The sequence below is a fragment of the Moschus berezovskii genome, chromosome X (assembly GCF_049115385.1).
Source record: "Moschus berezovskii isolate FMDL1 chromosome X, NW_MosBer_1.0, whole genome shotgun sequence".
Taxonomy (NCBI): domain Eukaryota; kingdom Metazoa; phylum Chordata; class Mammalia; order Artiodactyla; family Moschidae; genus Moschus; species Moschus berezovskii.
The window spans coordinates 12,733,532-12,754,548 of NC_142488.1; the positions used below are offsets into that span (position 1 = coordinate 12,733,532).

Consider the following 21,017-nt stretch of genomic DNA (forward strand, 5'->3'; position numbering starts at 1 on the left):
GCTGTGACCCCTAGGGTGAATCCTGAGAGGAAGTAAGCCAGGCAGAGGAAGCAAGGATGATGTTCTATTACTGGCCCTGCTAGATCCTGACACCTTATATATAGCAACTCATTTAAGCCTCACAACTAGCCAGCCAGCAACTTAGAGATGGGAAAACTGAGGCTGAGAGACGTTAAATTACTTGCCCAGGGTACACAGAGACAAAGCCAGGACTATTCATAAAAAACAGGTGGGTTTTTTTAAATTTTATTTTTGCATATCAGTTTGCTTCCAAAAACATCCAGGCATGCAAGGTACAGCTGTTTTTCAATTGTGGTTTGTTTTCCCAATGACAGGAGTGTGTAGTTTGCAGCCATCACCTCAGCTGCGAGTCCCTCTGTGGAGTGATCACCCAGGAATGCTTGGCAGTGGTTGCTGGTGTTCCTGACACAGGGGAACCTTCTTGAACCATCTTGTGACACCCAGGTGCCTTAATCTGATTTTCTGAAAAGTAAGTGATTTGTAAAATATTTAAACTTTTCAAAATGAATTTTTATTGAAGTATCATTGCTTTATAATGTTGTGTTAGTTTCTGCTGTACAGCAGAGTCAATCAGTTATACGTGTACATATTTGGCATCACTGACTCAATGGATATGAGTTTGAGCAAGCTCCGGGTGATGGTGAAGGACAGGGAAGCCTCGAATGCTGCAGTCCATGGGGTCACAAAGAGTTGGACACAACTGAGCAACTGAGCAACCCTCTTTTTTTGGGTTTCCTTCCCATTTAGGTCACCACAGAGCTGTGAGTAGAGTTCCCTGTGCTAAATAGTAGGTTCTCATTAGTTATGTATAAAATACTTACATTTTAGTAATAACATACAAAAACATGTAGTTTTAGGTGGCTCAGACAATGGAGAATCTGCCAGCAACGTGGGAGATCTGGGTTTGATCCCTCGGTTGGGAAGATCCCCTGGAGAAGGGAATGACAACTCACTCCAGTATTCTTGCCTGGAAAATCCCAGGGACAGAGGAGCATAGTGGGCTACAGTCCATGGGGTTGCAAACAGTTGTACATGAAGAGTCGGACACGACTGAGCGACTGAACTGAACTGAACTTAGTGACTAACACTTTAAAGGGACATGTCTTTTATGAGTTTGAAGACTATATAAATGCAGTTGCAAATACCATTTCCTATAAAATATAGTGGCCTTTACATTTTCATACTCTTTCTTTATGACCTAGGGAAACTATTAATATATGACACAGATAATCAGTTATGACAAGAGAGGCAAGCTATTTTACATCCTTTGTTAAATTATTACAGATGTGCATGCTAGACATTGAAAATAAATAGAATTAAAATACATTTGTCTTACATAGTCTTGCTTTCTTTTAAAATGCAAACAAGGTACAAATAGCAGTAGGTTCTAAGTAGTCATTAATCTTTTTCATATGATGACGTGCATTTAAAAAAAAATCTAAAACAGCCATGGAAAAGTTATACCTCTAATTAATAAGCAAATAAAAACAGGGTCTGTTTCATATTTTTGAAACTTCATATTTTTTGGAATATATTCAGTATATAAACAGAGAGAGCTCCCAGCAGTTGCTTTTAAATAATCAAAATAGGATCATAATTGGCTACTTTAACCTTTGTGGGTGGAAACAAAAACTTCAGACATTTCTAAGGGTTCCTGGGATGGTGTGAGTCAGCCTAAGTGACATTCACCTAAGTCCAACAGGAAAGAGCTCCTAGTGGATCATGTGTTGGCATCTCTGAGTCCACCAGGCCATGTGACCTGGTCTTTAGTGTCTTCTTAGACTGAGGACTTCCATCTCTGCAGAGTGTTTTCATGCAGCAGATGGACTTTTAACCTCCCCCGTGCCAAGCTTTGTGAAATCTCACAAATGACTGAGCAGAAAGTTTCCAAACATCATAGTGGATTTTGATATCATTTTTACACGAGCCAGTGACTCAAGGACTTGGGGGTTTCTTTGGAGGGGTGACGAATATGTTCAAAAATTGATTGTGGTGATGGTTTCCCAACTCCGCCAATATGCTGAACACCATTGGTTCCAAATAGGAAAAGGTGTACGTCAAGGTTGTATATTGTCACCCTGCTTATTTAACTTATATGCAGAGTACATCATGAGGAACGCTGGGCTGGAAGAAGCACAAGCTGGAATCAAGATTGCTGGGAGAAATATCAATAATCTCAGATATGCAGATGACACCACCCTTATGGCAGAAAGTGGAGAGGAACTCAAAAGCCTCTTGATGAAAGTGAAAGAGGAGAGTGAAAAGGTTGGCTTGAAGCTCAACATTCAGAAAACAAAGATCATGGCATCTGGTCCCATCACTTCATGGGAAATAGATGGGGAAACAGTGGAAACAGTGTCGGACTTTATTTTTGGGGGCTCCAAAATCACTGCAGATGCTGATTGCAGCCATGAAATTAAAAGACGCTTACTCCTTGGAAGGAAAGTTATGACCAACCTAGATAGCATATTAAAAAGCAGAGGCATTACTTTGCCAACCAAGGTCTGTCTAGTCAAGGCTATGGTTTTTCCAGTGGTCATGTATGGATGTGAGAGTTGGACTGTGAAGAAAGCTGAGCACCGAAGAATTGATGCTTTTGAACTGTGGTGCTGGAGAAGACTCTTGAGAGTCCCTTGGACTGCAAGGAGATCCAACCAGTCCATTCTAAAGGAGATCAATCCTGGGTGTTCATTGGAAGGACTGATGCTGAAGCTGAAACTCCAATACTTTGGCCACCTCATGCGAAGAGTTGACTCACTGGAAAAGACTCTGATGCTGGGAAGGATTGGGGGCGGGAGGAGACGGGGACGACAGAGAATGAGATGGCTGGATGGCATCACCGACTCGATGGACATGAGTTTGAGTGAACTCCGGGAGTTGGTGATGGACAGGGAGACCTGGCGTGCTGTGATTCATGGGGTCGCAAAGAGTTGGACACGACTGAGCGACTGAACTGAACTGATTGGATTGTACCCTTTATTTCATTTATGTTTGTTTTTTGGTCATGCCATGTGGCTTGTATGATCTTAGTTCCCTGACCAGTGATTGAACCTCCATCCCTTGAGTTGGAAGCGCAGAGTCTTAACCACTGGACCACTAGGGATGTCCCGTGAATTATCCCCTTTGAATGGGAGAATTCTATGGTCTGTGAATTATACCTCAATAAAAGTATTATTTTAAAAAGTCAAATGAGGGTGGAGTGAGGAAGGAAAGCAAAGACAGAATCTCTTTCGGATATTTATCTCAGTGAGTCATTCTGAACCTTTAGGATCCCAATTACACATATGGAGAAATACTGGCAGTCTTCCTCAAAGGGGCCTTCTGGGAGACATCCCACCAGCTCACTGACAGATAACAAGGAACCTCCCAGCAGGCAACCTTGGCCTGTCTGCAGGCCGAGTGCTGGGCCCTGGCCTCTGTATTTCTGCATAGACGGCCCCTCCCTCTTTCAGCCACATAACAAACAGGGCTAAAGCTTCCCTCCCCGATCACTGCCCCTTCCGTTTCTTCCCCATTTCTCAAGCCACACATTTGAGCTACGCCATCGATGACATCAAGCCCCTGGAACACAGAAAATCAGACAGAATCAACCCAGAGTGGGCTGACATTGATGTCTGTGGTTAGATCTGCACTTAGAAAAGAAGCTGCAGATAAAGTTCACCTCACACTCCTGCTCCTCACAGCGTGGCCCCAGGGGTAGGCAGTGCCAGCATCACCTGGGATCCAGTTCAGAAATGGGGGCCCCATCCGGGGCCTAATGAATCCAAATCTGTCTTTCTACAAAACTCTGACTGATTCCTATCTATGTTACCTCTTGTGAAATGCTGACTCGTCGTCCACAGGAACTGGGCCTATGAACTCTGCCTTCCTACATATACTTTTGGATGAAATGCCTGAGTTCCTAACCAGCACTGTGCTCTCCCCACCTATCTTGGTTACCAGCCGCCTGCACCCTCCATGTTGCTAAACTGAAGGGATAAGTCTCAGCCCGGAACCCTAACAGCAGCAGTTGACACACTAGCTTCCATCTTGAGGACACCTTTTCCAGGTGGCTTGCAGTAGGCTGTGCTTTCTTTGGCTTTCCCTCTTACTGGCCACCCTGTTTCAATATTATTTGCTGCTTCCTTGTTATTTTCCCAACTTATTAATTTTGGAAGGTTTAGAATTCAGTCCTTGGACACCTTGGATATCTGCACATATTCCTTTGTTGATTTATCTAGTTCCATGGCTTTCTGTACCATTTATGCTGATGACTTCCCTTCCTTATCTTCAGGCTTGCATCTCTCGTCTGCATTCCAGACCCAGAAGTCTAACAGCCTACTTGAAAAGTCTACTTGGATGTCTAATAAGCATCTCACCCTTAACATGTTTAAAATCAAGACTCTCTCAAGTTGTCTACTTAATGGCAACTCCGCACTTGCATGCTGCTGCTGCTAAGTCACTTCAGTCGTGTGCGACTCTGTGCGACCCCATAGACAGCAGCCCACCAGGCTCCTCTGTCCCTGAGATTCTCCAGGCAAGAATACTGGAGTGGGTTGCCATTTCCTTCCCCAATGCATGGATGCATGCTAAGTCACTTCAGTCATGTCCGACTCTGTCCAACCCCATGGACAGCAGCCCACCAGGCTCCTCTGTCCACGGAATTATCTAGGCAAGAATACTGGAATGGGTTGCCATTTCCTTCTCCACCCACTTTCACATCACTTGAGCTAAAAAACCTTGAATACATGATTGATACCTCTATTTCTCTCACATCAAACTTCCACGTAATCAACAAATCCCATTGGCTCTATTCCAAATATATATCCAGAAGCCCGACTTAAAAATGGGCAAAAGATTTGAACAGACACTTCACCAAAGAAGATGAAATTAGATACAGGGATGGCCAATGAGCATATGAAATGACGCCCCAAATCCTTAGTCTTTCAGTTCAGTTCAGTTCAGTCACTCAGTCGTGTCCAACTCTTTGCGACCCCATGAATCACAGCACGCCAGGCCTCCCTGTCCATCACCAACTCCCGGAGTTCACTCAAACTCATGTCCATCGAGTTGGTGATGCAATCCAGCTATCTCATTCTCTGTTGTCCCCTTCTCCTCCTGCCCCCAATCCCTCCCAGCATCAGAGTCTTTTCCAATGAGTCAACTCTTCGCATAGTCTTTAGGGAAATGCAAATCAAAACACGCACGAGATACCACTTCATACCCACTAGGGTGGCTATAATCAAAAACTTGGAAAATAACAAGTGTTGGAGAAAACATGGAGAAATTGGAACCCTCGTACAGTGCTGGTAGGAATGTAAAATGGTGCAGTCACTTTGGAAAATAGTTCGGTCATTTGTTAACAAGTTACGCAGCTACTTCCCTTATGGTCCAGTGGCTGAGACTCTGCGCTCCCAATGCAGGGGGCTTGAATTATATCCCTGGTCAGGGAACTAGATCCCACATGCCGCAACTAAGAGTTTGCATGCCACAGCAAAGACCTGGCACAGCCAAATAAATAAAAATAAATATTGAACAAAAGAAGTTACATAAAAAATCCCAACACTTCCTCCCCTTGGTACATATCCAAAAGAAATGAAAACAGACATACACACAAAGACTTGTATGTCATGTTCATAGCAGTATAATTCATAATAGTCAAAAAAGTAGAAGCATTCCAAATGTCCATCAGTTGGTGAATGGATAAACAAAATAAGGTCTTTTCAGTCAAAGAAATTCTGTTCAGTAACATACAGGACTAAAGTAGTGATATGTGCATTAGCAATGCTTCCCTGGTAGCTCAGTCGGTAAAGAATCTGCCTCATTGCAGGAGACCTGGGTTCCATCCCTGGGTTGGGAAGATCCCCTGGAGAAGGAAATGGCTACCCACTCCAGTATTCTTGCCTGGAGAATCCTATGGACAGAGGAGCCTGGAGGGCTACAGTGCATGGGGTTGCAAGAGTCGAACACGACTTAGCAACTAAACCACCACCACCACTGTGGAAACATTAGCTAAGTGAAAGAAGCCAGTCACAAAAGATCACATTTCCTTTGGGTCCCTTTATAGGAAATGTCCAGAATAGGCAAACCCAGAGACAGAAAGTAGATGAGCCTAGGGTTGGGAGTAGGACTGGAAAGTGACTGCCTTTGTGCACGAGGGATCCAACCAGGGTAATGGAGCCGCTCTGCAATTGGATTGTGATGGCTATACAAAGTCTAACAGTCATTCAACTGTATGCTTAAAATAGTGACTTTTATTGTATGTAAATTGTACTTCAGTAAAGCTGGTAAAAGTATCCAGACTCTGACTGCATCATGGTCTCTGCCACCATCCTGTATCTCAGCCAGCATCATCCCCCACCTGGGTGACCACAACACCTTGCTAAGTGGTTGCCTGACTTCCATTCTTGTCCCTTGGGTGTATTTCCAACACAATAGCCAGAGGGCTTCTAGGAGATATGCACATCAAATCATGTCACCCCTCTATTCAAAACTCTCTGTAAATTTCTGTCTCTGTGAGAAGAGCGAAGTTTTTACAGTGGTCTTTCTTTAAAGCTTTACCTGTCTGGCCCCTCTACTACTTTTCCTCGACTTTCTCCTGCCTTTCCCAACTCACTACCACTTCCCTTCTCCCTATGTCCTACACTCAGTCATGCTGGCCTCATGCTAGTCTTTGACTGTGCCAGGCACATGCCTACCCCAGGACCTTTGCATGGGCTGTTGCTTCTGCCTGGAATGCTTTTGCTACAGATTCCTAACAACTTAACTTACCTTTTTCAAGCCATACCTCAAATGTCATCTTGGGCAGTGAAGCTTTTATGGCTGTTTATTACATTTCCTAGCACCCTGTGGGTTTTTTTTTTTTTATGGAGCTTATTTGCTACTTAAATTCAATGCCTTACTTATATAGTTTATTGTCTGCTTCCTCCCTCCCCCAACTAAATTGTGAACTCCATGGCATCAGGGATGTTTGCCTTTTTGGTTCACAGCCCCTAGGACAGTTCCTGGCCCATAGAAAACCTTCAGTAAATATTTGTGGAAGTTCTGTACTTAAGAAAACCAGAAGAGCCAGGAATGTGACCTATTGATACATACATACATCTATATGAAGGATTAAAAGCAAGTTTAGAAGAATTTACAACAGTTAATTAAACAGTTTCAGAGTGGAGAGAATGGAGAACTGGAAAAGAGAGAACATACATTTTTTTTTCCGTAATATTTTTAAGCTTTTCTTCCCCATGTAGTGTCTTTGAGTGGGCATCAGATACACCTTCAAATATTATGCCACATGCTCAAACTAGTGTACAGACAGTTGTCCAGTTGTCTTATAACTTTACCTTTCTTTTGCATTTTGCATTTTCTATTTTCATGTTCAATAGCATTGTCACCAGAAATAAATAAGGAAAAGGAAATCAAAATTAAAATTCTACTTGTTCACTGTTTTACTTGTCAGAAGACCCTACAAATATTTGATAAGGAATAGAATTAAAAGAGCTGCTTGGTGATTTTCTTGTTGTTTTGACCTAATTATTTATGCATTACAGACTGTACTTGACTATAGATCAGTAATTCTAAAAGTGGGTCTTTTATATACCCTATTTGCAACTTAAGAGTTTTTTTAAGCTTTTGTGCATTTGTTTTTTGTTCCAATTCAGTGGTTTTTAGTGTATTTACAAAGTTGTATACCCATCACCATTACCCAATTTCAGAACATTTTCATCCCCAAAGAGAAACCCCGTTAGCAGTCCCTCCTCATTCCCCCGTCCCCCCAGCCCCTGGCAACTATTCATCTATCTTCTGTCTCCATGAACTTGCCTGTGCTGGGCATTTCCTATAAATGGAATCATGCAATATGTGGTCTATTGTGTCTGGCTTCTTTCACATGAGTGGTTTTTTGAAAACTCAAGAAGTAAGCCATCTTTTACTAAGCAAAAGAACTCTACTGACCTTTATTTAAAGTGCAGCTTTAACTGAATTTACGTAAATAATTTAATATTTACATCTGTCACAATTACACTTCTTCAAACTTTTGTGTCAGCAATTATTTTTGGTTAACCACATGCCAAATTTGACATTTTGAAAGCAAAAAAACCCCTTTTATTTGTAAGATAAAGGTCATAAATTCTGTTTTCTTTAAGAAAAAGGAAATTTGGATATTTCCCCCTAGTTTCTTAATTTAGTTGGCAAAGATGAGTTTAATCAAATGTCATCACTACAACAGTTGTAAGGACTAAAGTTAGAAATTCTTAGCAACATATTCAATCAATCTTCTGTTCTCTGCATGTCTCTGTCTAAAACACACATACCCTGTGGTGTAAAATTATTGTGCATTTGAATTGTATGGCTTGTTGTAAAGTAGTGCCTTCCTCATATACTTTTATCATATCTCTAGGCTGGAGGATTTCACACTTAGCTAATTGTTCTCATCCTATCTCTATTTTATCATTGCCTTATATTATTTGTGGACTTGTTTTTCCCCCTTGAATTGTCCACCAAGTTCCCTGTGCACATCTTAGTTGCATTTATCTCTCTCAAAGCCCTGAGGCTAACTCTGCTTAATGAGACTTTGTAAAATAGGTTTTCACTTAGAGTGGAATTTCAGTATGAGTTCCTATGTGTTTGTATTCTTCATATTCTATCTCTTACTTTAGAAGCCCGCATCCAACTTTAATAAACTAGATCAAATGTTACTGTTGTTCAGGTTTCAAAGCCAACCTCCAGAAAAAGAACTTCTTCAAAATAAATTTATTTCATTGCTGTTATGCACTGTAAAACTTATCAAATTAATAAAACAAAGCTCTGAGTGGTAAGAGCTCTGTTAGATTGTGTTACTGTTCAAATATTTGGTGACCCTCCCAGTGAACCAGTTGTAGAACACCACACCATTCAGATCAGATTTGCCATGAGATGTTCAGTGCCCCTCCCTTTAGAAGGAATGTGCGTCCCAGTGGGTGATGCACATGGGTGGAAACGGTGAATGTCACTTCTGGGTGGGAGCTCTAAGAGCTAGCAGGGATATTAGTTTGATCTTTTTTCTTTCAACCACTGAGACCTGCAATATATCAGACAGAGGCTGCTCCGCTAGCTCAGGTTCATCAGTTTGGGTCCAGCAGGATGACATGGGGCAGAGCCCCAGCTGACCCATAATGGGTGTGAAGGTGAGGAATACATCTTCGTTTTTGTAAGCCACGGAGATTTGGGGAGGGGTCATCTTTTTCTACCACTGCCGTGGCTAAGCCTAAGCAAGGCTGATCCAAAAATATCAAGAGAGGTATAATTCCATTTAGCTGCATTTATATGATGAATCAAAGTAAGTTGGCACTAGATAATCTATAAGATACAGTCTAACTCTGTACCATTCAGAGTTCCTAGTTGAAAATAAAGACATAAACTTAGAAAAGGAATTTCTTAAGGAGATACTGAATAGCTCTTAGAGGCAAGGATGGAGCATGGAGTTTGGACACTGGGTCCTTCCCAAGTGGCGCAGTGGTAAAGAATCCTCCTGCCAATGCAGGAGACACAGGAGATGCAAGTTTGATCCCTAGGTCAGGAAGATCCCCTGGAGGAAGAAATGGCTACCCACTCCAGTACTCTTGCCTGGAGAATCCCATGGACAGAGGAGCCTGGTGGGCAACAGTCCATAGGGTTGCACACACATGCACAAGTAAAACAGGAATCCAGATTGTGAATGACTTAATTAAGATGCTGTCTTTGTGAGGTACTAGATCCTGCCACTGGTATCATCACTACTGGCATTATCTGTGGTCACTGGATACCGGGGGCCATGACTTCCATTCCAGAATGAACTCTGAACTGCTCCAGCATCTCTGTGTTGCTTGCCCGAGACTCAGACCTTCAAAGAGAGTATGTGATTGGCCAGAGTATCACATTGGTGGCTAGGATTTCAACATATGCATTTTGAGGGGATACAAACTTTCAGTCTACAGTAAGACAACTTGTTAAACTCTTTGGTAAATTTTCTATAGTCTCCTTTGGATTTTGTCAGCATATCATCTGTGTTTAATACTGTTTTGTTTCTCCCTTTGCAGTCTTTATACTTGTTCTTTCTTTTACTACTGTGAGCTAGGACCTCCAGTGCAATATTAAAGAGACATACTTACCTTTTTCCTGCTTTAAAGCGCGAACTTACAGATTTTAACTATTAAGAATGAATGATATTCAGTATAGGTTTTCAACAGATATTCTTTGTGAGGTTAAGAAACTTGCCTTTTATTCCTGGTTTGCTGAGATTATCACAAATGGCTGTTAATTGAATGTACTGTTTTCTTCATCTATTGAATTGATTGTTTTTTCCTTCTTTTAAACTGTTAATGTTAAACCACCCTTGCATTCCTGTTCAGTTCAGTTCAGTCGCTCAGTCGTGTCCGACTCTTTGTGGCCCCATGGACTGCAGCACGCCAGGCTTCCCTGAGCATACATTCCTGAGATACATTTAAATTGTCATGACATACTCAATTTTATTGTTACTGCTGCTGTTTTAACTTTATTTATTATTTTTTGCTGTGCTGGGTCTTCGTTGCTGCACTCGGGCTTTCTCAAGTTGTGGTGAGCAGAGGCTATTCTCTAGTAGCGGTGCGAGGGCTTCTCATTGCGGTGGCTTCCCATGTTGCGGAGCACAGGCTCTAGGGCTTGCTGGTTTCAGTAGTTGTGGCGTGTGAGCTTAGTTGCTCCATGTGGCATGTGTGATCTTCCTGGACCAGGGATCGAACCAGCATCCCCTGCATTGCAGGGCACACTCTTAACCACTGGACCACTATGGAAGCCCCTGTTGTTTTGGTTTCTCTTGATTATGAGTCACTCTTTGCTGCTTCCTGGCATGGCGAGTTTTTTGTTGTTGTTGTGTGCTGGGCATTGTGCATAAATGAAAAATAAATGCTTTAGTTAATATCTTCCACTCCTGGGAGTTCCCTCTGTCCTCCAACAGGCAGATAGGCTGAGGGATTTATCACTTTAATGCAGTCAGGGATTGAGTTTTGGCTGAGTCTAACTACAGCTATGGCCAACCTGAACCAGCTTGGGTTCATGTGGATGACCTGAGAGGATATGCCTATGTGGATGACAATGACATGAGAGGAAAGAAATTGCTTATGTGAGCATGATAGTGGTCTCAGCTCTTACACCAAAAAGGTCAAGAAAGCTGCTGATGTGCATCGGGTACTCAGACATATGGCAGTTGGGAGGTAGGAGGACCACACTTTCCTGTTACTGTCCTGAGTTCTAGGAGCAGCTCAAAGTTTTAGATGTGTCCATGGATTTGGAAGGACTTCTATCTGAAGGAATGAGTTGCTAGGATAACTGGATTTTTGTCTGGCTCTTACCAGTGTAGCCTAAGGCAGAGATTACATTTGACGTCACAGCAAGTATTCCTAAAGGTTGCCTAATATTGCTTCAGCAAAAAATTTCCACCTATTGTTGTTGTTCAGTCACTGAGCCATGTCCGACTCTTTGCAACCTATTTTCACCTATTTCTACCTATTGCTCAAAAGCATATTATAATGTGGGATTCAAAATTTCAGTAAAAATTACCCAAAATTCTACTCTCGTAACAATTCAACTGTTTTGATTTTCCTACTTCCTTTCCACTCTTCTTCTTCTTTTTTTAAATACTGATATGTACAAAGACCCACACAAACACACACAAATGTATTTTTACATACCATGGTATGCCTTGGATTTTCCTTCTGCTGCCCTTAAAGGTGAAGTTCAGTTTGTGACTCACATTCATCAGAAAATCAGCAAAGGGATCAAATTCCCCACCTCATTCCTGAAGGTTAATGCCTGCTTCATTCTGCCCTCTGTAATTACCTGGGTTATGCTGTGTTTACAGTGTGGTAAAGAAAGAGCAGCCCTATTCAACACCTACTTGTTATTTTTAAGATAGCACATTAGATCTAGTTATGACTACAGAAACAAGTATAATTTCAGCTTTTCCACCAATTCTGAAGATGTTGTAATAGTTTGCGTCTTTATTTATAATTTTATTGGCTGCAGCAGTGTGCTAGGTTCTTGGTGAACTGCCGTCCCCTCAACTTGCACCAGCCCTGCCCACTGCCATCTTTGGGGCTCAGTTTGAATCACCTCCTCACTCACACCTTCTCTGGTCCCATCACCCTGTATTCCCACCAGCTGCACCTCATTTATTTCCTTCAAGGCCCTTCATCCAATTTATAACTGTACATCCATGTACTTACTTACTGAATGTCTCCTCCACTCTTCTGAGCTCTGTTAGGAAATAGACTGAATCTATTTCATTCAGCAAGGTAAGGTCATATGATATAATATAAACACAGATGGAGGATAGAAGCAAAAATGTGGGGGAGTATCTGGGGACACCCCTGAATTCCTCCAGTGTCTTTCTACCCTCTAGTCTCATTACTTGAGGGGCCACATTTCTGATTATTTTTGTTGTTGAGTCACTAAGTTGTGTCCAACACTTTTGTGACCCCATGGACTGTAGCCCGCCAGGCTCCTCTTCCCATGGGATTTCCCAGGTAAGAATCCTGAAGTGGGTTGTCATTTCTTTCTCCAGGGGATCTTCCCCACCCAGGGATCGAACCTGGGTCTCTTGCATCTCCTGTATTGGCAGGCAGATTCTTTACCACTGAGCCACCAGGGTCTGATTATTCAGATTTGTCTTTTAATGGTCAAACTGCCTACCATTGAGTTCTGTGTTTTTCCTTATATGTGAAAAGTATAATCAATTAAATTTTTTTGGCTCCTCCATGAGGCATGTGGGATCTTCATTCCCTGACCAGGGATCCAGCCCACACACCCCTTGCAGTGGCAGCACAGGGTCTTAACCACTGGACCTCCAGGGAAGTCCACAATCAATTTAATTATGTCAATATTTCTTATTGATTATAATATATGTATTTATTGATTACAATAAATATTATAATATTTACTTGTAGCTTTTCATCAGAGATACCAGAGGTGATCTCTTTCAGACTCTAGCTTTAAATGGAGTATTAACTCCCAGCACTCATAGTAATAAGTAGGTGTTACTTAAGGAAAGGCATGATTAATGCCCAGCAACCTTGACCTCTTTTTCTGCCTTGAGTGATGCAGTAGATGTTTACAGAATATAAAGGCAAAAACCCTAATTAGATGAAGGGAGCCAAACTAGGTCAGTTCTTCAATGTTTTTCATTAATAAACAAGTTCATGAAGCAAGAGCAATAGAGACCATATTTATCTAACTTGTGTCAGCTTGCCAAATATATACATCCACAGGAAAAATCCCCAAACTTGCCCTTCAGGGAAGAATCTTTCCACTCAGCCTACTCTCGCATTGTCATATCTACTAGGTAAAGAAGTGGATGGTGGAAGAGAACAGAATATACAAGTATGTTTAAGTGTCAGTTGGCTAGCATCCAAGTAAGAGTTATTTCAGAAAAAGTACCTTTCCATATTCTTTCTTTGGGGCTTCCCTCATAGATCAGTTGGTAAAGAATCTGCCTGCAATACAGGAGACCAGTTTGATTCCTGGGTCAGGAAGATCCCCTGGAGAAGGAAATGGCAAGCCACTCCAGTACTCTTGCTTAGGGAATCCCATGGACAGAGGAGCCTGGCAGGCTACAGTCCATGGTGTCGCAAGAGTTGGACGCAATTTAGTGACTAAACCACCACCACCATGTTCTTTCTTCAGGTGCTGACTATGGCTAAAATCAGATATGTTTATATGGCTCACTCACGTTTTGAAACAGCCTAAGAATCACTTGTAGGACCTTCTTAGGACCCTTTCTTGAAAATTCTTAGATTTCTCAAGGTTTTCTTTAACTCAAGATACAATAATTTCATAAGTGCACCTGTTAATAGCTGGTTGGTATTAGCGATTACAACGATAAACCCTTACTGCATCACTCCTTGTCTGTGATTATGACATAGATCTAGAATTTTTCAGATAGCATTTCTTCAGTGACCCGTGGATTCCTTGTTGCAATTTAGTCCATTGGATCTAACACTACCTATTTTGGTGTTCGTTTGAATAAGTTCTTACATGTTTTGTTGTGTAGTTTTAATTATGTGTTTTAAAATAAGATAATGAATCTCTTCATCCTCCCTATTATAGTAGATTTGTATCTTATAAACCTTTACTTATATTTGCTTGGGGAAATACCCTGCTTGGATATGATTTTTTTCTATGAAAGAAAAATTCATTTAAGCTTAAACTAGAATTCAGTCATATGCCTCACTTTCACAAGGATTCTAAAATTGCCTATTATGCTTGTGACAAACTCTCTCAAATGGAACCGTTCTAGTACTGAATAATTACATTAGATTCATTACCCAAAAATGACTTCCTAAAGAGCCAGAGGTTAATGATTGTGGGCCCAGGAAACAATAAAGGTGAGATCCTTTTCTTAGAAAATAAACAAACTAAATCTGCCCTACAAAATATATTTATAGAGGGACTAAAAATCCCTCTCTGGTCTCCAGTATCGACCTGCACTTAACTCCGTATTTCAAGTGAGGAATTAAGAGTTTCAATACTGCCTTTTCCCATTGATTCTTTATACCTTTTCCACTATTGCTTTATATTTAGAGAGGCGAGAGGCAGTAAAAACTTTAACAAGAGCAAGGAAATTAAAAAAAATTAATAAAAAAATCCTGTTATTTCACAATATCACAGCTGTTTTCATTTTTCAATCTATTCACTTGTCTATTTGCATATTCATTTCGCCGCGTTGTCACAGCATCGTGTGACAGTGCTTTTGCGGTCTCTTTATTCCCACTTTACGTCAGCTTTTAAAGGTAACTAGTATCCGTGTTGTCTTTTCCCGGGAACGCAACCAGAAGACTAGAGAAAAAGCGCACCCAAAGAAAACCCATGATTCAGCTAGAGGGGATCGGCAAGGAGTGGGTGGGGGCAGAGCGGAGGCGACCTCGAGGCCCCGCGCCCCAGGCCCCCAATCAGACCCCGCCCGGACTTCCCAGGGCTCCTGCCGACCAGGCCCCGCCCCACCTTCCCAGGGCTCCCGCCACCCCGGGCCCCGCCCCGCCGGCTAGGTCCCGCCCTCTTTCCCCAGGCCCCGCCCCGGCCCGTCGCCATGTTGTTCCCTCAGTGCAGGACAGGGGCAACCGCAGACTGACCCGCGCCGTGCCGCTGACGTCTCCTGCCCGCTGGCTCCTCGACCCTCTTCACTTTTTTTTCCCCTGCCCCCAGACGGACCGGTCCGGAGCTCCCGAACTTATTCCGTGTGGCCGTGAGGTGAGCGGGGCGCCGACTCCCCTCGGGGCCGGGCGGGGGTTGGGGCCGGCTGCGCGGGCGTCAGGGTCTGAGCGGAGCCCGCCGACGGCGAGTGCGGCCTGGCCTTCGGGCACTGGGGCGGGGGGCGCGCGCGGCCAGTGCGGTTCACTTTTCCGCCTCCCAACCAGCCCCGGGAGAAGGGACGACTTGTAGCCCCTTGCCTCCTACTGTGTCTGACGCAGATGGAAAGACGGGGTCCCACACCTACACACCCGGGGAGAGAGATACGCGCCCCAAGACAGACACCCAGAAGTCCTGGAGACACACTCGGGGAAAGAGAAACATTAGCAGCTGGGGACACACATACCCAAACACCCAGGGAGAGGGACACAGCCACACAAACCCCTGGGGCGGGGGGGAGAGGGCATATGCTACCCACAGGGAAACACACAAACACGGAGAAATCCCCCCAGGCACCCCAAAGCAGCCCACTCTGACGTGACTCACAGGAAGAAAGCACAGGCGCGCACGATTTGATTTTCTGACCTGCTTCCCAGATGAACGTTTGCTGAGGTGTTAGTACCACTCTGGAGACGAGGGGGGAAACTAATCCTAGGGGCTGGAGGCGGTTTGGGCCGTTGTCGGATGCAGACTCTGGCCAAGGTTTCCGAATCGTGTTCATTTCGCTCTTCCAACTTCGTTTTTTAAAGAGACAAGATGAAAATTTTAAGTGCCGATTTAATTACTTTAAGTCGAAGAGTATCAGTTGGGTTTTGGGTTGTTGTTTTTTTTTTAAATGATGATACATCCCGTGACCGGGGTTCTTTTGAGGAATGACTTTGGGTAGTTTCCAAATCGTCACGTGAACGCGCTCTTTATGTAGGATTTCGGTGGCCTCATAAAAATAGATTTTGGTTGCTTTTTTAGAAATTAATTAAAAATTCTTTTTCGTGCTTGTCTTTCTCTGCCATCATAATTGTAGTGGAAAATCCCTAAATTGCCTGTAATCTCAGAAACTTTTCAGTGGAACAAAACTCCAGACATGAAGGAAGCTCAGTACTCTTCTGCCACGGACCTTTAAGGAGACTGATTTTCGTTTCTCTTTTAGAACCTTGGGTTGAAGTTACCTTCACTGCATGTCTCAAACTCTGCATCTGATGTGGCCGTCTGGTGTCTTCAGTTTTTTTGTGTGGATGTTGTATTAATAGTAAATTCCTCTAGTTTATACTAAAAGGCTGCTGGCTTGCTGACTTATTTACTTTGGAGAGTTTTGTGAGTTGGAGAGATTTTTGGTTTGTCATTTGTAAGGTTAGAATAGACCGAAGAAAACTAAGTGGAATACTTTTGGCCTTGATTCCCAGCCGAGTTCTTGGAGACTAAGGAAATACTTCAGTGCTGTTCACTCTTGTCTGAGCTCTCCTCTTTCCATTTCTTTCTTCCTCAGCCACTTCCATCTAGACTGTGGTTCTCTGCAGGACTGAAGATAAGAGCCAGGATTCCGAGTAGGCCCCTGTGAATTTAGAGTGCTAGTGGGGGGTGGCACTTGACAACCTCGGCAGCCTTTTTGGTTCACACGTGTGAGAGAGTGCTGCAGGCATCTATTGAGTACAGACCAGGGGTGCTGCTCAACATCCTACAATGCACAGGACAGCTCCCCACAGAGAGTTGCCCAGCCCAGAATGTTGCTTGTACTGGGATTGAGAAATCCCGCTTGACGTCAGTCCATGTAACTCCAGAGCTCACGGTCAGTGCTTCTGTAAGTCCTTCAAATGTGCTGTTGGTTCCTGTTTAGGAAACCTCCTGGACTTGGGAACTTGAAGAGATTTCCCTTGACTAAGAGACATATTCATTCATTTGAAAGAATAAGAGTGACCAAAAAATTTCTGATAACAGAAATCTCCCCCCCTCCCCCTTTCTGTTTCGTCGGCAAAAGTGTTGAAAAGAACTCGAGGGGCATTTAGGGCCTTTGAAGCTGACTTGGGAAATTTGGTTTCGGTATTATTCCAATTGTCAGCAAACATTTTCTGAGTAGCTCTTCGGTTGCTGATAAAAAGGTGCTAGTGATCTCAAGGGCGGTAGGGAGCCCCCCTTCCCCGAAGCATGCAGTCTGATCACAGTCACGAGATCGGGTTCTCACTTTGTCCTCCCACAAAGTTCATTACCCAGCCTACTCAAGGTCATGGGCCAGGTGTTGTTAAACAAAACATTTGCAAACCAGCATGTAGGTACCTGTTTCATGGAATTTACTGTGACTTAGGTGAAGTGGGGAAAGGTTGATGTGTTTTTCTTTTTGTTTTCAGTTTTATTGGAGGAGGTCATGGCAACTCACTCTAGTATTCTTGCCTGGAGAATTCCATGGACAGAGGAGCCTGGCAGGCTACAGTCCATGGGGTCGCAGAGAGTCAGACATGACTGAGCAACTACCACATAGTTGGTTTACAATGTTGTGTTAGTTTCCAGTGTGTAGCATAGGGACTCAGTTATACATATTCATTCTTTTAAAGATTCATTTCCCATATGGGTTATTACAGAATATTGAGTAGAATCCTCTGTGCTACTCAGTTGGACCTTATTGATTATCTGTTTTATATATAGTAGTGTGTGTATGTTAATCCCAAGCTCTGGTTGATGTCGTTTTGATAGCTTTGTAAGTTGAACACTTGTGAATATTTACAAGAAACAAATCGAGAAGAAGCCATTCTAGTTGAGTATAAAATTCTTCCTTAAATTAGCTTCAGTGGACAATAGTTCTGCATGGATTTTATCAATGAATTCAAGAAATAAGCAATAAAAATTGTTAATTGATTTTTGCATTTTTTTCCTGACATTTTCCAACCTGGTTTCATCATGCCTAAAATTAGCCCCTTCAGTCCATGTACTGCTTCATTCTGGTGGCAGATTTAACTCCTAGGTGAACTTTGTGAGTGAGAAGAGTCCCAAAGGCTTGGCCCTGGAAGTTCCCTGGTGGCATAGTGATTAGGACTTGGGGCTTTCAATGCCATGGCCTGGGTTCAGTTGCTGGTTGGGGAAACTGAGATCCTGAAAGCTCTGCAGCGCGGCCAGGGGGAAAAAAAAAAGATTGGCTCTGTTTAGGAATTACTGTGAGAGTGTTATTCATTCGGTCAACATGGCATCTTTTGTGAGGAGCTTTGCTTTTTGTCTCGTGCTGATGGACACTGAGTGTGTTCATTGCCAATGAATACATTTCTCTGCCTTGTATCAGGAGTTGTCTGCCATGGGGTAGAGCGGGTGCTGAATTATACACCTAAAAATGATTGCTATCCAGTGCGGTCTACCAGAGGGATGTGCGCTCTGTTACTGCTGGAGGGGTTTTGTCCTGGGGAGTAGCAGGAGAAATTGGTGCAGGAGGAGCACCCCTGGCCTCTGGGGAGCCTTGCTCTGTGTGCACTTGGTTTGCTGCTCTGGCCAAGCTAGGTCACCACATTTCTTTCTTTGTAAAATTGAGCTGGTTGCACTTTGTAATGCCTGTGTGGATCTATGACGACAAGACATCAAATTATTGGCTTCCAAGTACAGATATACCTTGGAGATATTTTGGATTTGGTTTCAGACCAAAGGTTTTGGTTTTCCACCGTTTATGAAAGTTACAAGACATTTATACCATACCTGTGTGTTACGCCTAAAAAACCCAACATACACACTTTAATTAAAAAATACTTTGTGGCTGAAAATTGTTAGCCATCATCTGAGCCTTCGGTGAATTGTAATCTTTTTTCACTGCTGATATCACAGATCACTGTAACAAATATAATAATAATGAACAAGTTTAAAATAATGCAAGAATTATGAAAACGTAACGCAGAGACAAGCAGTGAGCAAGTAACTGTTGGAAAATGGTGCTCATAAACTTGCTTCATGCAGAATTTGCCAGAAACCTTCAGTTTGTAAAAAGCCCCTAATAACTGTGAAGCGCAGTAAAAGGAGGGCTGCCTGGAGTTCTGCCTCAGGCAAGCTGGTGAAGCAACAGAAGGAAATAAGCCAAATGGAAAAGTGTGTGTGTGTCTGTGTGTGTGAGAAACAGGTCTCACTTGAAAGGTAGCTCGGTAATAAATTTGTTAATCAAAACCAAGGAAAAGAAAATAGAGCCTGTGACTAAGTAGATCATCAACAGAACATGTATTAAGAATTTTTTGAGGGGAGTGGTGAACTCACCAAGGGCCCCAGGGCGTTTGGAGAGCTGTGATGCAGATGAAAGGTCACGGTTCCCATGGGAGGAGAGCTGGGGGACCCAGGTGTGTAGGTGGAGGGGGCCCAGCTGCCCTGGTTTGGGGAGGGGAGGCTGGAGCTTGCCAGGAAGCCTGGGGGTGCCTCTGCTCTGGAGAGAACTTTCCCAGCATGACTCTTGGCATTGCACATGTTGTGAAGTTGAGCTCCGGGTGTTTGCACATCCTGGGTTCATCCATTACCTTCTGTTAATTTTTGACCATGCGAGGTGCAGAGTAGGGCATGCTGGTGCTTATCACGAACATAGAGAGGATGATGAGCGGTGAGCGAATGTAGGTGAGGTCGCAGCTAGATCAGAGTGGGCTGGGGAGAGCCAGCCCCGTGTCTGGGAAGAAATACAGAACGGAGCGAGGCAGGCCGTGGAGGTTCACCACACCGGCTGCCCTCAACCTGCTCGTTTCAGTGCAAGAACTCAGAACACAGGCCCCACTTGTGTCCACGGCCTGATGCCTTCCCAGTGTCTGCTGTTGTTAGAGGGGGATGGAGAAACAGTGTGGAACAGCTGGCTACATTCATCCCGTGGCCACATTCATTATCCAGGAGTGAAGGAGAGCAGAGCACGGCAGCCAATGAACTGACTGCTGGGTCAGTGTGGGCTGAACCGTTTTCATCCCAGGTTCTTGTGAACTGGGTTAGGTTTTGGGGGAACAGAGGCTAAGGTCGTTTCCAGAAAGCTCGCTCTTGTGAGAGGGGCTGTATTTGTCAGTGTTGGAGAAGTCAGAAAAGCACCTTACAGATTTCTCTTTCTGGCACTTACTCTGTAGAAGCATATCACAGATAACAGAGGGTTTGACTGATTTAACAGGTTCGCAGATATCAGAACTCCCTGGAGTGCGGCATGTGGCTAGGCGACCGCTCTCGTGGGCACAGTCTCGCGCTGGGGTGTGTAATCAGAGCAGTGACCAGGTGGACACACCTAAACATACATCTGCAGTTTCGTTGGAAGTCAGAACAGAAGAGCTGCTGAAAGGCCACACGTTGGTGAATACAAAGCATTTCTAGAATGAGTTCCAGTACTCTTCAGTAAAATTTCAGAATGTTTGGGAACAAACAGCTGCTACCCTCACACCCTGTTCCGCATTAATATTTGTGCAGCACCTGATTTTTATCATACTAGCCCCAGGGAACCCCGCCTCCCAAAGATACGATGTCATAGAAAGGAATGTGGTGTGATCTACCATGAACTCATGAACTCCCTTTTGAGCGCGTGGGTTGTGAAGCATTCTGCGGACCGCCAGCACCTCTGTGATGCCCTCTGAAATGTCATATAACCTGCCCTGCCCAGTTCCCTGCACACGCTGTTGCTTGCTGTCCCCTCCCTCATCATCTGGAGAGTTCCATCCCCTACTCCTTCTGCGAACAGTTTATTAGGAAGTAGGTCTGCTGGTTGGGAGGGGCCCCTGGGTGCTGAGCGGGTGTCATGGGGTCTCCTCTTGTGCTTTCTACCCAGCCAGCCTGTCTCCCATCTGTGCTGAGAAGCGCCCCATGCCCTTGGGGGCCCATTTCTCCTTGACAGCTGTTTCTCCCGAGGTAGGTTTCCTGGCTCTTCAGTTTGTCACTGC

General features: G+C 43.7%; 1 protein-coding gene across 17 annotated transcripts in view; it reads left to right on the forward strand.

Moving 5' to 3' along the window:
• Positions 1-381: 381 nt before the first annotated feature.
• RAB9A (RAB9A, member RAS oncogene family) overlaps positions 382-21,017 on the forward strand; it is a 34,278-nt gene continuing 13,642 nt past the window's right edge. For 5 of the 17 annotated variants that reach the window (XM_055438747.1, XM_055438744.1, XM_055438751.2 and 2 more), the window contains exon 1: positions 15,048-15,231. The gene's annotated coding sequence lies outside the window, so the exon portion shown is untranslated. Of the gene's footprint in view, positions 491-14,213; positions 15,232-21,017 lie in introns of those variants that run through there. The other 12 variants (XM_055438745.2, XM_055438743.2, XM_055438749.2 and 9 more) reach the window with 6 other exon arrangements.